This window comes from Strongylocentrotus purpuratus, unplaced genomic scaffold (genome assembly GCF_000002235.5).
Source record: "Strongylocentrotus purpuratus isolate Spur 01 unplaced genomic scaffold, Spur_5.0 spur5_scaffold_14, whole genome shotgun sequence".
Classification (NCBI taxonomy): domain Eukaryota; kingdom Metazoa; phylum Echinodermata; class Echinoidea; order Camarodonta; family Strongylocentrotidae; genus Strongylocentrotus; species Strongylocentrotus purpuratus.
This window is the reverse complement of record NW_022145599.1, coordinates 15239792-15256989: the sequence shown is the minus strand read 5'-3', so window position 1 is coordinate 15256989 and position 17198 is coordinate 15239792. Positions and strand designations below refer to the sequence as shown.

Below are 17198 nucleotides of genomic sequence, written 5' to 3'. Positions count from 1 at the left end.
AGAGAAAGAAGACGATCCGTTGTACTGTTCTCGACTCTTAAAGCTTGTTTCGCCCTTCCGGCGCGCAAACTCGCGGAAGCTATGACGTTTTATTTAATATTATTATTAGAGAAAGAAGATGATTCATTGTACCGTTGAACCGTTCTCGACTCTTAATCCTTGTCTGAATTCCGTCCCCCCCCCCCCCCTTTCGCGAAAAGCGCGGAAGCTCTGACGTTTCAATAAATTATTACTATTAATCCTAATTGTTTGAATTCATTTTCGCCCATCCCGCCCAAAACGCGGAAGCTTTCAAGTTTCATTAAATTATTAGAGAAAGAAGACGAATCGTTTTATTATGTCTTTGTCTGAATTCAGTTCCCCCTCCCACGCGAAGCGCGGAAGCTTTGTCGTTTCATTTAATTATTACTCTTAATCCTTGTCTGAAATCATTTTTCGGGTTCATTAATTAATAGAGAAAGATTAAAACGATTCGTTGTACCGTTCTCGACTCTTAATCCTAGTCTGAAATTAGTTGCACTCCCCCCCCCCCCCCCTTCCCGCGCGGAGCGCGGAAGCTTTGCCGTTTCATTAAATTATAAGAGAAAGAAGACGATTCTTTGTACCGTTCTCTACTCTTAATCTTGTCTGAATTCAATTTCCTCCACGGGGCCCCTTAACGGTATATGTGCAGTGTTACATGATGTAAGTATGGAACGCTCGTTTGCAAATCTGTGCATGCTCAGTGGTGGGTAGCATGTTATCTCCCGGCAGTGCTTTGCACAGTAGCTTCTGGAAAGGAATTAGTGTTACTGTTAGTGGCCACACTGTTAAAAAAAACAGTAGATTTTACAGAGAAAAAAATACAGAACCATTCTTTAAAGTGTTGTAACAGCAAATTTTCTGTAATTTAACAGGACAAATGTCTAGAAAAAATGAAGATTTTGTTTTTTTACAGGCAATTTGCGTGATTTCAGATCCCATATACAGATTTTTTACAATTCTACGGAATGTTCTTTTTTTATTAAGAAAACTTCATTTTTTAACGGATAATAAAAAAGAAATTACAGAAAACAAAAATACAGAACCATTCTGTAAATTGATGTAACTGGAATTTTCTGCAATTTAACAGGACAGATTTCTTTAAGAAGGGGAGATGTTTTTTTTTAATAGGAATTCTGTATGCTTTCAGATCCAATATGCAGATTTATTATGATTCTACAGAGCGTTTTTTTTTTCAAAGTAAACCTCATGTTTTAATGAATAAAAAGAAAGAATCTACAGAAATTAAAATACAGATTCATTCTGTAAAAATGTAAACTAGAAACTTTCTGCAATTTAACAGATCTCTAAAAAGAAGATCCCATGTAAATAAATGGAGTGTCTTTTTATTCAAAGTAAACCTCATGTTTTAATGAATAAAAAAAATACAGGAAACAATGCAGAACCACTCTGATAATTAATGTTACTTGACATTTTCTGCTGTGAAAAGGACGGATCTCTCTCCCTCTCTAAAAAAAGGATTGTTTTTTTCTTTATGGAAATTCGTAGGCCTATGTTTTTAAGCAGATTTTGCTTTTAATTCTACAAAGTGTCGATTTATTCAAAGCAATCTCATTTAGTTTAATGAATAAAAAAGACAGAATTTATAGAGGAAAATACCGTAAACAATTCTGTAAAATTAATAGCTGAATTTCACTGCAATTTGACAGAAATCTAAAAAAGAAGTTGATGAGGGTTTTTTTTCAAGGACATTCAGATCCCCTATAGATATTTAATGTTCTACAAAATACCCTTTTCAATTTTAAAAAAAAAAGACCTTAACTGCCTTTTAATGCCTTAAACTCAACAACGTAAAATAATTTGCGGTAAAAATACAAAACCTTTCTGTTAATTGACTCAAGCTGCCGAATTCGGGCACATTTAAAAGGGAAAGAAGATTTCGTTTTTACCGGAAATTAGTCTGCTTTTATCAGAGGTTATGCTTTATATAGGCCTAAATTTTAGTAGGCTAGGCATAATTATATATATACTTCAAAGTTCATGTAGACCTCTCAGAAATCTTTTTTTTTTATGCCATAAAAACAACACGAACTCCCACGAACTGAAACTGTAACTATACCGGTACCGTAATTTTTCTGCATCTTCTTAATCTTCTTCTTTTTCTTCTTTTCTATTCTTTTTTTCTTTTTTCTAACAGGAAGTTTTAATAGTGCTTTCATATCTTATTCAGATTTCTGTTTTTTTATTTTATTTTTTCTTTCTTTTCTTTTTTCTTGCCGCCAATTTTTTTGTTACCGTTAGCGATAGCGTGTAACATGCATGCGTGCACTTCGTTCGCGCCCATATATGCATGCATGGCGATCGATCAGATCAGAACGAACCGGCCGGGCGCGCCGGGCCAGCGCCAGCTATAGCTTGCTAGCTGCTTGCACTCGCACGCGCGCGCCATGCATTAATTGTACATGTTTACCATGATGTGTACGTACGAACATGTACAGTGCAGTGCAGCATAGAAGTTATCTAGTTAGCACTATGAACATGACAGACAATGAAAGCGGACAAAATATACAGTTCCTCAGGAAAACAAAGGAACATCCCTTCACTGCTATTATGTAAAAATGTGTAGAACAGGTGAATATGCATGTGACACCTGTTCTACACATTTTTACATAATAGCAGTGAAGGGCTGTCCCTTTGTCTACCTGAGGAACTGTATATTTTGTCCGCTTTTATTGTCTGTCATGTTCATAGTGTAGTCTGATCTATGTACATAATGCATGCAGTACATACCTGCGAAGTTCGTTCGTGAGCTGAGCCTGGGCCTGCCTGTGATTTGAATTGGATTGGGTAAGTCGATTGTCAATTAAAGTCTCTTTTTCGTTAGGTATTATAACAAGAATTTCAATGTAGTGTTTATAGTATTAAGAATTGAGTTTGTTGGTGATCACCACGATGAGATTTAAGTCGGATAGAACTCGAGAATTTATGCTTAAACTCTAGTAAAGTAAGCTAGTAGACCGATTAAATCTGTCTCTGTTTGGGGTAGACCGAAGGCTCCGGCCGTGTGTGTCGCTCTCAGTCATTAACATACGGACATTCTCTTTTTACCCTCTGAGTGGAGAGAGGGTAAAAAGAGAATGTCCGTATGTTAATGACTGAGAGCGACACACACGGCCGGAGCCTTCGGTCTATGTTTGGGGGACCTAGTATTTACAGTACGGTCATTAACGGGGAGGGCCGCCCGATTAATGACCGTACTGTAAATACTAGGCCCCCCAAAACAGAGACAGATTTAATCGGTCTAAAACTCTAGTAGAATCTAGTAGACTCTAGACTAGACTAGAGTCTAGTCTAGGACTAGGTCTATTTAATGATCTACAAGATCGAAAATGCCAAACGTTCTCACACACGTGGTTTGGTCTCTGGACTTTGTCTTTGGTCCTTGGATCTAAAAACGTAGGATGGGAGTTGGGTGTCCGGCACACCTGCTAAGCAAGTGGTAAATAAACTAGATCTACAAGATAGTATATTGACCACTTGCGAGGCAGACTTGCAAAAACCTGTTGACATTTTTGTGCCAATAGAGGGCTTAAAATATTGCCGACTTTACATTGGCAATACACACGCGCGCCGAGTCGATAAATGTGTTACTGAAAACTTCTAACAGCATAATTTATGTATCATTAGAATCAAATCGATTTACTTTTTATGACAAAGATGGGTTGAGTTTGTTACGTTTGTCTCTCTAGTTCAAGCTTAAAATAAATAATGACTACATAATCATAGTTTTGTTGGTTGTTTTTTTTTTTGGGGGGGGGGGGCAAAAGTGAAATTTTTTAAATTTCATATCAGGAAAATATTTAGTCTTGGCTTTAATATCATGCCAAATTTGTTTCATATCAATCTACCTTATTTTTTGGATCCTCCTGTCCACTTTTACGTGAACGTGTCCTTATCAGACTTCTCACCTTATATTTCAGGATCAAGGGAAGACATCTTCAAAGGGCGAAACATCTATTATCTTGTAATAGAAGGATCTGTCGTCAATGATGGAATAGCCACATTCCGGGAAGCAGTGATCACACTGTTCTGCTGTTTCTACGCTCTTTCCCTAGAGTACCCACCAGAGGGATCAGTCACTATGGAGTTCATCCAAAGGTGGGTATTTTAACTAACTTTTGTTGGGTTGCAACAACAAACAGAAAAATCATTAGTTTGAAAGGGCATGATGGCTGCAAGATGAATGGCAAGAACAGTGGTGTTGTCCTTAATCATAGAATCATTGCTGAACATTCCCCAGTTACCACTCGATGTTGCATTATTGTCTGTTACCATAGTGACAGCATGACATAATGACTTCAACCTAAAAGACCTGGAAGATGCAACCATTCTTGGCGTTTTGTGTGAAATATCTGCAACACAAGTCATTCCATGAGGGGTGGTGCCTGTACCTCTCTATGCAAGAGGAATTCATGCTCTCTCCTTCTCTCCTTGGTGGTGCATTATTCCATTGTCCTTGATGAGTTGGAAGAAAACCACCTACGGAATATTGACAATAACCTCCACCATGGTATCCTTGTGATATATTACCGTCCTTCATCTCTCCCTCTCTCTCTTTTCTCTTGTCTGTTCTCTTTCTATCTTTAATCTAAACTCCTCAAAAAAAGTCCTGCAGATCAATTTTGAGCCTTAATATCTTTTTTGCTCCTTTTCTATGATTATTGAATTTGATATCAATGGAAGGTTCATTTATTCCCCTTTACATTGATACCTCATTTGTAATGGTTATTTTATGCTTGAATGCACAGTACTACTGAATACAGATCAAAGTCAGAAGTGAAAAGTTGCTAAATGAATGGCTATTGTTCACATCGAGTTCTTAACTGGTATGAAAAGCTTTTGTGATTTTTTTCTTGCTTGTTTGTTAGTTTGTTTGTTTACTTTGTTCATTATTCGTACATTTCAATGCTGTATATTCATGTTTGAAGGACAAAAAATGTTTCAATAAATTTCAGGTGGTATTTGTTTTTTTTGTTTTGGCAAGAAGAGGTGTTTTAATCACCAGCTTATGGTTAGAGCACTACTTGTGTTTTGATTTCATACAGATTATTGCAAGTTGCTAGCTTAGTATCAGTCCATAACGGAATTGGAAACAAAATCGCTCCTCACATCATTTCATTTTCAGCCATATCCAACCAATAAAACAAACATAAGCAGAAACAGACCCCCCCCCCCCCTGCAGGAATCCCGCAAGCAGCTTTTTATTGCCAATCCTCATATTTTATCATAGTCAAAACGATGGGGAATGTGGGAAAGCCACTATAAAAAGATCTCTGTTTGTATGTATTTTCAGGGAACTCATTGGCATCAGTCCTGGGGGTCCAGTAAAGAGTGGAGGAAAGAAGAAGAAGAAATCGGCCGTGTCTCCAAAGATAATTGCCCTCCTTCGTGGAATCGTAGAGTTCGAATCTGACTGGAAAACAGAGTAGCAGACATCCAGCTCTCATTTTTTATGCTTCTGTCAATTTGTTTTGAGATGTGCTTTATTATGCACGATTTTTATTGTGACGAATACATGGATGAGACAATGTGATGTAAGAAACCTGTAAATTTCTATTATTTGTGCCTCATCTTGAAAGCCTTTTCTCAACATCCCCAACATAATGCAAATAAAATATATATAAGTATTAGTATAGTATAGGATGTATGCATCCAGATGTGAAAGGCTTTGATTTTTGGAAAGAGCCAAGATAGTCCTTGCCAAGGAACAAAGTGAGTTTTTTAGATTTTGTTGGTAATGTAAGAAAACCTCAGCAGGTCCTATTTATAATTTTATACCTATATAATTTGTATATTTGTTCTTTTGAAGGTTGTTTATAGTGTTTTCTTGATGATATATGCTACAGTATGCAAACATTATACCATGTTGGTGTTTACCCTGGTCAACTTTATATACAGGGTGTCCCATGAACAATGCCTGACACACTTCTGATAGCACACAGATCAACTTATTAATACCATTGGTAAGAGCAACATTTCCTTAAGGCCCTGTCACATTAGGCTTGCATGTGACTTGCAAGGAAATTTGTTTTGCTACCCAGGGGTCTGCGATACTGCGATACAACAATATTACATTTTGAAATAGTTGAGAAGAGGATCGGTTGAAAAATACAAATTTTTGAGGTGCTGAGTATGTACTAATTTGTGTTTTCAAAGGTTGGCAGCTATGCTATGTACATCATCTTCATCTTTTATTGGAAACATGTACATATTTTTCATTGAGGCAAGTGGGTATTTTGAGAACAAAAATAGACATTTGTATGCTGTTTAGGAAAATAATGTACATTATGCCATCTTCAATCATGAGAACTGATGGCCATATTAATTTGATATTCTTGGCCCGAACTCACAAAGGAGGCTTAAAGGAGAATAAAAGTTAGACAGTCACATGATTTCAGTGAATGGAGAAGAACAACAAGACTTAACAGTAAAAGTTTGAGCAAATTTGGATAATCCGTTTTCAAGTTATGTATTTTTGAAGTTTTAGAAAATCCTTATTATGGACTTCCTTAAGTTGGCAACTTCGCCAGAATTTGTGATGTCATTGTGCTCAACTCTCCATTGGTTATGTACAGAGAGTTTCACTTTTTTCTAATTTTCATCAAAAATAATATTTCCGCCAGTGTATTTTGTTTTTGTATGACATGGCTACATCAATTCTGCAGTATGTCTGAAAGAATCAATACAATTGCCCTTTTAATATTTTATAAAAATAAAATGTTGTGAAACTCTCTGTACATAACCAATGGAGAGTTGAGCACAATGACATCACAAATTCTAGCGGAATTGCCAACTTAAGGAAGTCCATAATAAGGATTTTTTTAAACTTCAAAAATCCATAACCCAAAAAGGATTATCCAAATTTGCTCAAACTTTTACTGTTAAGTCTCATTGGTATTCTCCATTCACTGAAATCATGTAAATGTCTGACTTTCATTCTCCTTTAAACTCTGTGGGGGGTTAAATCATGGTCTATGTAGATTTTGTGTATAATTTGCGCTTAATTTAGCGTGTATGCTGAGAAAGGTCCAATATGAAGGCACGCTGTGTGGCAAAGGGCGCTCAATTCATGCTTGTTGCTATGATTTTAAACCATAGCTTTAAACCATAGCAAAAATCATGAATTTCTAGTACTTTGCCAAAAGCGTGCATTTATACTGGATCTTTGTCAGCTAATCATACACAAAATCTGCATAAACCATGGTCTAAACTTAAACTTCCTTTGTGAATTCCGACCATTGAGTGTGTGACCCTCAAATCGAGCAGAATTGCATCAAAATATCATCAGGTTAGATTTAGTGTGCATTTTGTTTACATTTTCTATGTTACAATGGACATGTTTGAAATAGACCCCCCCCCCCCGGCACAGTTTTAGCATTGTTATAGCACATCTGAAAGAGCACCTCAAAGTGGTCTTAGGGATCCCGTTAGAATTTGGTTTAGATGGTTGATTGGAAGGCTTCTCTTCTACCCAACCAGAAGAGCGACATGTTATGAACGTGCTAGTGCTTCTCAAATTCAGGGCTATCTATCATCAAACAATCTGTGTAGTAAAATGCAATCTGCTTATAGATCTTCTCATAGCGTTGAAACTGCTCTTTTACGTGTATATAATGATTTGATGTTAGCTGTGGACCAAGGTGATGAAGCTGTTTTAATACTTTTAGACTATTCTGCGGCTTTCGATACTATCAGTCATGATGTTTTTCTTGATCGCTTACGTAATAGATATGGTGTATCAGGTACTGCCTTGAATTGGTTTAAAACCTACTTTATGAATCGTTCACAATCTATTGTCATTAATGACTCATTATCCAAACCTCATGTTCCACTTGAAGGTGTTCCTCAGGGATCCGTCATCGGCCCTTTATCATTTACTCTGTACACTGCACCACTTGAAGATATTATTGAAGCGCATGGTTTAGGCCGAATGATATATGCAGATGACACCCAAGTTTATGTTGTTTTGAAACGTGATTCCGACCATTCTGTTATTACTAAACTTGAAAGATGTATAAATGATATCAAAGCTTGGTCCACTGCTAATGATTTGAAGTTAAATGAGGATAAAACCGAGGTTATACATGTAACATCTCGATTCAGAAAGTCCTCCCATTTACCATCTGTCGAAATTGCTAATGTTCCGATACAACCTGTCAAAAGTGCACGTAACCTTGGTGTCATCTTTGAAAATGATCTTAGGATGGATGATTATATAAAAAATATTTGTCGCTCAGCTTCATATGCCTTGTACAAGATAGGTGGTATTAGAAATTTTCTTGATAAAAAATCTACCGAAACGCTTATACATGCATTTATTACATGCCGTCTTGATCAATGCAACAGCCTTCTTTATGGCCTTCCGGAGTCGCACATTGCAAAACTCCAGAGAATCCAAAACTCTGCTGCCAGGCTTGTAACACGCACACGTTCTTGTGAACACATCACCCCAGTACTTCGCGAATTGCATTGGTTGCCGGTGACGTACCGCATCATGTACAAAATCTTAGTTTTAACTTATAAATGCATTCATGAATTGGCACCAATTTATCTGCAAGAATTAATCGAGGAATACAAACCCTCACGCAATTTACGGTCATCTTCACAATTAAACCTCGTATCTACTTCTGTGTCAACTCTCTCTTATGGTAATCGCTCCTTTCGCAAAGCTTCTGCTGAACTTTGGAACAAATTACCTTTAAATGTAAAAAACTGTCAAACCGTTAACCTATTCAAAACTAGTCTCAAGACACATTTATTCAAAATTGCGTTCGATGATTAATTATCTCTGTTCACTTTGATGTGTATTCCATATGTATTGTTATTTGTAGGTTTATTTGCATTTTTAGTTTTGTATAAGATGTAATTGTATATCAGTCTATTTTGTGTGTATAGCGCTTAGAGACTTCGGTGGTAAGCGCTTTATAAGTAACGTTTTTATTATTATTATTATTATCCTTGGACTGTGATTTGTATTTTTCTGCACTTCACACTATTTGCAATATGATATCTGATCATGCCAATCATTTATTTTTTTAGAAATTTGTTAAATTATGTTTTGTATGTGTTTAAATATGCCAATCACATACAAGTCATGTGTTGCAGTAGGTTCTATGCCTCCAGATTTTAAAGGTTTTCATTATTGGTTTGAGCCAAAATAATCTTTGTAAAGGAATGAAGAATGCAGGTGCCCTTTTCTTTAGGCATCTATACAGGGTGAGTCAGAAAAAAAAAGTCCACTTTCAAAAATCTATATAATCTCTAATGTATGTTATTCTTCAAAGACTGTGGTATGTCCTAAAAGAGTATCTTCCTCTTTTATTTGGTATAAATTTTATCAGGTTTATAGCATGAATGTCATGCTTGTCTATACAGGAGGCCCTTTTTTTTTTGAGAGAGAGAGGAAATAAAATTTCACCTGCGCCAGAAGTGGTGGCATGTCGATCATGAATTAGCAATAAATGATATACCTCGGTTAAACATGACTCTTTACGATTTCATATCATGGGGGGGGGGGCACCCCGTAGGCTATATAGTTTTTTGTTACATTTTATATCTTTGTTACTCACTGAAGTTTGCTTTTATTGTTTTCTTGTTGATTAAGCTCCTTGCAGATCAGTATTTACATGTTTGTAATTGGTAATGATAAATGAACCCTTTTAAAACTACAAAATGTTGCAGTTGTTTGTTAGGCCATATAGTTTTTGTTACATTTGATATATTTGCTACTTACTGAAGTTTGCTTTTATTGTTTTACTGTTGATTAAGCTCCTTGCAGATCAGTATTTACATGTTTGTAATTGGTAATGATAAATAAACCCTTGAAAAACTACAAAATGTTGCAGTTGTTTGTTTGACTGACTTGTGTATCTGTAAAATTAAAGCAGGTGCCTGCAGCAGTCACAAGATTTATTTTTTTAGTGTGTGTTTTGATGGTAACTTGTACATACACACTCTAGCATTAAGGTCTTACAGATTTTTCATGAACATGTTTGTAGGATTTCTATAGGATATAATTTAAATAATTTCATGAGAAATTTCATTTATTACACACAAATGTTATAAAACAGATTGGCTGTAAATTATGAATCATGCTATAAAATTACAGAATTTCTCGAGACTTCTGCAAGCACCCTGCCCTTTTTATTATTTTTTCATTCCGTTATAATTTTTCTATTTTTTATTTTTGTTTATTTTTTATTCATTTTTTTTTTACATGCCGATTTTCTGTTTCAAAACAGATGGACTGTAGATTTTGAAGAGAAATATGTAGTCAAATTAAAGCACTCCTGTAAACCTTGATTCAGGCACTCCTCTGTCTTTATTTTAAAGATAAATTTCATGTATCACAGATGGCTTGTTATTAAAAAGATGAGCTGTAAATTTTGATAGTAGATCTGCTGCAAAATTACAGGAGTTCCTTGTAGTTCGGCAAGTTATCTTTCTGTTTTTTTAAGAATAAATTTCATTTATCATATGCAGATTTGCGGCTAAAAAACAGATGAATTGTAAATTGTGAAAAGAAAAATGTGGCAAAGCTAAAGGATTCCTGTAAACCCTGAATCAGACACTTTTCTGTCTTTTTTTTTTACAAAAATGAAATGTTATAATCACTTACAGATTGTATGTTATTAAACAGATCAGCTTTAAATTATGGTTACAAATATGGTGTAAAAAAAACTGGAGTTCTCTAGAGTTCTGGAAAAATATATATATAAAAAACAGAAAATTTGTATTTATCACCTCCATATTTGCTGTTAAAAAACTGATGACTTGTGAATTGTGATAACAAAGTTCTGTAAAATTACAGGAGTTCTCGAGACTCTGCTGCAGGCACTTTTCTGTATTTTTATGGAGAATTTTTTTAACAGTGCACTATAAGGCCCTTAGTGACTATAAACAAAAAAAATGCTCTTCCTGGCTATTTCGGAATGGGTTAGTTTGCAAGAAATAATGGAGAAACTAGCATTTTTTTATTTTTTTTTTTTTGGGGGGGGGGGGGCTGGCGCCCCCAAGCCCCCCCCCCCCCCACCAGTACGCCAGTGAATAAATGGTTAATCATTAAAGGTAAAGACCAGTATTGGAAACGCCCCAATTTCAAAAAATGAAATGGAAGCTCTCATTACCAATCATGTGAAAGAATATGTTTTGACTAATACATGATGATAAAAAATTTGCCGGGAAACCGCCTACTAATTCATATATTTGGTAAATTTGTTTCTCTCATGGTCTGTGAGAGATATAGGGTAGTCCCATATACATCTTTCTGTGTATAGTGCTTGTAACTTTACGAAGAATTGGCCAAATTTCTTATCATTTTGATGAATCCAGAACCTTTCAGATGCTAGATGCTAGATGATCAACCTTTTCTGATCGATTCCACAACGTTTCTTTCACAATGCAATCGCATGACCATAACTGGTCTTTACCTTTAAAAGGGTACAATGAAAGCGAAACGTTGATTCTTTGAATCGGCCTCCATCATATCCTGTCTAGCTAAAAAGTAAACAATGCGATTGAATTGATTAGTTTCAACTTACGTAAAGTAACGGACCTTTGAATAATGATAAATATAGAGTAATGCAGAAAGAAGAAGAAGAAAAATACAGCTCTGGCTTAGTGGTATTTCATTAATGTAAATATTGTTTTTAAAATGATAAATTATTTATTCCTTTATTCTCTTACATTACACTTTTCAGTAATAGGTGTTACTGAAACTTGCTTGAGTGACAACTTACCACCTATATATAATATCAATGATTATTCACTTATACGCTCTGATAGACAATCTGGTTGAGGTAGTGGAGTTGCAATGTATATATCTAATTTGTTGTCGTATAAAATAAGATGTATACTTGATGGGTGATTTTAATATAGACCTGTTGAACTCGGATAATAATTATTATAATAATTTTGTGAATATTTTACAAGCGAATTCTTTCATTGGATCCATTGATAAACCTACACGAATTACGCAGAGCACATCAACTTTAATAGACAATATTTTTACGAATATTGTTACTGAATATATGAATGCTGGTCTAGTTTACAGTGAAATATCTGATCACATTCCTATATTTCTTATTTGTAATAATGATCTCATGTCAAACAAAAGGAAATATCAATGTCTTATAAATTTCAAACGGAAAATATATTATCTTTAAATAATGATTTAATGATGGAAACACGGAATGATGTAACTATCTTGTAGTGAAAGGGATATTGCATATGGACTATTTTGGAAAATATTTTCTGCCTACTCTGATAGATGTATTCCGAAGACTAAACAAAATATAAATAAAAGAAAACCACAAAATCCATGGATAACGAAGGGAATTTTTCGTTCGCTTAAGAAACGAAATATATTGTACAAACGTAGTCTCCGACATCCAAGTAACGAGAATAAATACGAATATAAATATTATAGGAATAAATTAATAATAAGAAGTAGACTATCTCGTAAAATGTACTATGTACAAAAATTTGAAAATGCTAACGGCAATAGGGCATCTACCTGAAAAGTCATAAAAGAAACTCTTCGAAAGCAAAAGACCAAGTCAAAAATTAATAACAATGATGGTCAGACAATATCAGACTCTAAAGATATAGCAGATTGTTTTAATAAGTAGGCTATTTCGTAAATGTAGGCCCTATTTAGGCATTGATTTTTTTTTGTAGTCATGATGCGATGAGTACGCACTTTTTAAAACAAATAGCAGGAAGTATCGTAACGCCTCTAGTACATATTTGTAATTTATCACTTACAACAGGAGTCTTTACGGACTCACTGAAAGTAGCAAAAGTAATTCCAATATACAATAAAGACGACTCTTCTCTAGTTTCAAATTACCGACCTGTTTCTATCTTACCAAGTATTTCTAAAGTCTTAGAAAGACTGATGTATAATAGACTGTATGATTTTCTTACAAAAAATGAACTGTTGTTTGAAAATCAATATGGTTTTAGAAAATGTCATTCAACGGAGTTAGCATTGTTACAATTATTTGATAGAGTGTCAAATGCCTTAGCTGATCATAAGCATGTTATTGGAGTATTCATGGATCTGAGCAAGGCATTTGACACTCTTGACCATACAATACTTATACGTAAATTGGAATACTATGGATTGAGGGGTGTTGCTATACAATCGTTTAAAAATTATTTAACAGATAGCAAACAACATGAATGTTATGATTCAAATGAATCATAATTATTATCTATAACATGTAGAGTGTCACAAGGGTCAATCCTCGGCCCTTTGTTATTTTTGAAATATGTAAATGATATTTATATTTCATCAAATGCACTACAGTATAGTTTATTTAAATATGACACCAAAGCGTTTTGTTCCAATTCAGATTTTCAGTTCCTTTTAAGAAATATTAACGCTGAATTACCAAAATTATCAAAATGGTTTAGAAGTAATAAACTGTCTCTTAATTTAAAGAAAACAAGTCAACGCAAAGCGTAGCGTCCCCTCGCAGGGTACAAATGGCCTATATACGTCAGAACAAGTACCTCAATTGGACTATATTATATTACTAGGCAAGGAAGTTAACCACATTTTCACATATTATAATTAGGTGTTTTTGCATATTTAATGAGCTATGACCTTTCACCTTTGACCTACATACTCAGAAATCGAACTTAGGCTGTGCATTTTTTTTGATACCATGTACCTTCATATTATATTTCATTAAAATTCATCAAACATTACTCAAGTTATCGAATGGAAACCAGATTCGCATATTTGATGAGCTATGAACTTTGACCTACATACTCGGAAACTGAACTAAGGCTTTATTTTGATACCATGCACCTTCATATCAAATTTCATTAAAATGCGTCAAACATTACTGAAGTTATCAAGAATGCATCAAGTCTTTGGTCTTCTTTGTGCATGGCTGATCGTCAACGAAACGGAGTTAAGTCTTTTGTCAACTCCGTTTGTTGCTACGGCAGACAGCCAGTGGAACGGATTCGTTTAATAAAATTATGGAATGCAAGCATTACTTTAAACAAACCGAACTTTGTTATTCCTGCATGGCTCATTTTTTCCTGATTGAGGTGTCATATGAAAGGGCAGAAAATGAACTTTCTAGAAATGTGATTTTCTCTTTGAAATTCAGATACCGTTCGCCAAATGACTTTTTGGTACCCTTTCTCCAAATTGTTTTTAATCACTCATGCGTGATTTAATGCATCATACGAGTTGCATCAAATGATCGAAAGAAGAGGATCTAAGCTTTACAAATAATATGTGTCATTTATGAATTATATTAATTGTGATTAAGTTATGATAAAACATCGATAATTCTCGGTTTCGTTTTTTCTGAGGAGCACGGTATGTGCGTACATTAAGAAGAAGAAGAAAGAAAACAAGGACCTACCATTAACTATCCGCAGGTACATGTATAACCTATGTATATGCACACACTACCCATAATCACACACAAACACACACGAGCAATACAACGAGTAGGGAGAGTTCAGAATGAAAATGAGAAGAAAGAGAAGAGATGAGAAAGAGAAGGAGAAGAAATGAAAGGGGTGCACTGCAAAAACCAGGGTGTTAAATTTCTATCACCAGCACGAAAAAAAAAACACCAACACCCTTGGTGTTAATTTCACGTCCGTTCAACACCAACAGAGTGTCGAAATATTTAATTACAGGTTGATGTTCCGAGCCATGGTGTTATGGTGTTGTACTTGTGCATGCGCATAAGTTAGTGGATTCTAGCAAAATCATTGGACGACAGTTTTCATAATGATATGACGTCGTATCGTGCATGCGCATGAGCGAGCTAGCTGTCAAGAATCTCTTCGGGATATTTAGTCAAGGTCTGAATATCCTATTTCATCAGCGCAATCATGCTGTTAAGTGTGAAAATTCGTTCTGCAGACAGAAAAGTTAGAAAATTGTTACCACTAAATCCAACAGACATCGCAGGATTCTTTGAATTGAGTGTTAAATCATTGGTATTGATTTTAACAAAAATATCAGGATTAAATTCTACACACCACTTGTGTTGAAAGAAATGGTGTTCGATTTTTTAAAACCAAAAATAGAATTGAACTTTAACACCAAGTTGAAATAATGGTGTTAGATTTTAACACCAAAGGCGAAATTACTTCAATAATCAAAACCAAGAGTGGAATTGAACTGTTTAATTCCAAACCCTCGTGTTAAATAACACCAGCTGGTGTTTTCCGATGTAGATACCCATGGTGTTGAATTTAACACCCTTGTTTTTGCAGTGTGGGAATGAGAAAGAGAAGAAAGGAAAAAGGTAAGAATGAGAAAGATATTAAAGGGTCTACTTAGTCATGGATGACATTGTTTAAAAATTTAACGTTTGAATAGATTTTAAAAACGAGAAAATGTTGTGCTGTAAATTGAATTCCATTAATTCATGTAATCCTGTAGAATGGATAGAACGGGTTAGTTGAAAGGGTAATGGGAATACAAAGATGATCACATGTACGAGTGTTATACGTATAGAATGAAGAATTAGTTCTTAACATATTCGAAAGGTACTGGGATAATTTCTTTGTGATACTTAATCATGAATACTGATATATTAAGTTTCAATAGTTCAGACTCTGGGAGAACTTTTAGTTTAACAAATAGTGGTAGACTAGGACTACGAAATTCACTCTTATGTATCAGTCGTATTGCACGTTTTTGTAAAATATATAGTTTATCAATGTAGATTGATGGGTATAAAATATCTGAGTTTGGATAAAACCCCCCACTCAGTGTTATTTAGGGTACGCATATGCATGTTCCCTCTCTTTAAAAGCACCCCCTATCACCGGTGTGTAAAATCAGTACCAGCCGGACTTTGTTGCGTAAACAGTACCCCTTTACCAGAGATTTTGGGAACACGTCTGCAGTCCCTCCGACTCCGGAGTGGGATGGGGGGGGGGGCGGCTTTCTTCTTTTTCTTTTCTCCTTTTATCTCTCTCTCTCTCTGTCTCTGTTTCTTTTCTCTTCTCTTTTCTTTTCTCTTCTCCTTTCTTTTCTCTTCTCCTTATTTTCTTTTCTCCTCTCTTTTTTCTCTTCTTTTCTTCCTCTTTTTTTCATTCCCTTTTTTTTGCGCCGCCAATAGGGGGCCGCGGCCGTTTCGGCCCCCTGGATCCGCCACTGTTTATCAATGACATTTTGAAAACGGATGGTACTGATTCTCGATCAGCCAACTGTTGATATAAATATGAGGTGGTTCCAGTAAAAGAGTTTAAATGGAACACTTTACATGAATGATTTATTGCTGAAATTCCAAATCGTTGATGTTAAACATTATACATTTTGTTACAGCAGTGAAGAGATAATTATGCAAGTGTTGTAACTGCCCATTTGCAAGCATAAAATGGTCAAAACTTGAGCAATGGTTTTTCAGTAAGACCAACAAAATAGTCAAACTCACAAAACCAAATAAGTTGTTTGGCTTGAAAGGAGGTCATCAGGACGCTATTAATTGTATCTTAATTATTGTAAGAAAAGAAATATGATAAACTTATTATGATATGGAAAGATATACAGCAAAAACAAATCTTAAAGAAAACAATTTCGTGAAAAATTACATTTTTACCAAATTTTTCTCATGTTTTTATATTAACAAAAAGATGTACACATTTTATTTTGTCAAGTTTAAAATCCTAAATGTCGCTGTGCGGCCGAGATTATATCGTAATATTTTATTGTTTGAATATTTATATGACAAGTCATGCAATAGAGCATGAATTGTATCGATCTTTTGTGAAAATGATAACCCTGTGGAAGGGTAAATAGAAAAGAAAAAATACAGCTTCGGCTAAGTGGTCATGACAATTCTAACTAGATATTTTCCGTAAGTCATCCCTTTAACATCAATCAAGAAATGAATTGTTTATCATCAAAAGGCTACAATGAAAACTAAACATTTATTACCTGAATCGACCTACGTCATATTCTGTACGTCAAAAGAGAAAGTTAAAAGTGCGATCGAATTGATTGGCTTCTATTTGAGTCAAGTAACGGACTGTTGTATAAATCTAGCATTGTTTTCAAGCTGTCCAGATTCGCTGATCATCATCTTTTATCATTTGAATAATAAACGGTTGCTGTTATCCTTCATTGTAAAGACCACTTTCTAAGAATGAATTCTCGTGATACG

General features: G+C 34.9%; 1 long non-coding RNA gene across 1 annotated transcript; it reads left to right on the top strand.

Moving 5' to 3' along the window:
* The first annotated feature begins 2650 nt into the window (after positions 1-2650).
* Positions 2651-6232, top strand: LOC115923496. The gene is made up of 3 exons (XR_004063915.1): positions 2651-2829; positions 3963-4140; positions 5336-6232. It is a non-coding gene; the product is annotated as an uncharacterized LOC115923496 (long non-coding RNA).
* Positions 6233-17198: the final 10966 nt, after the last annotated feature.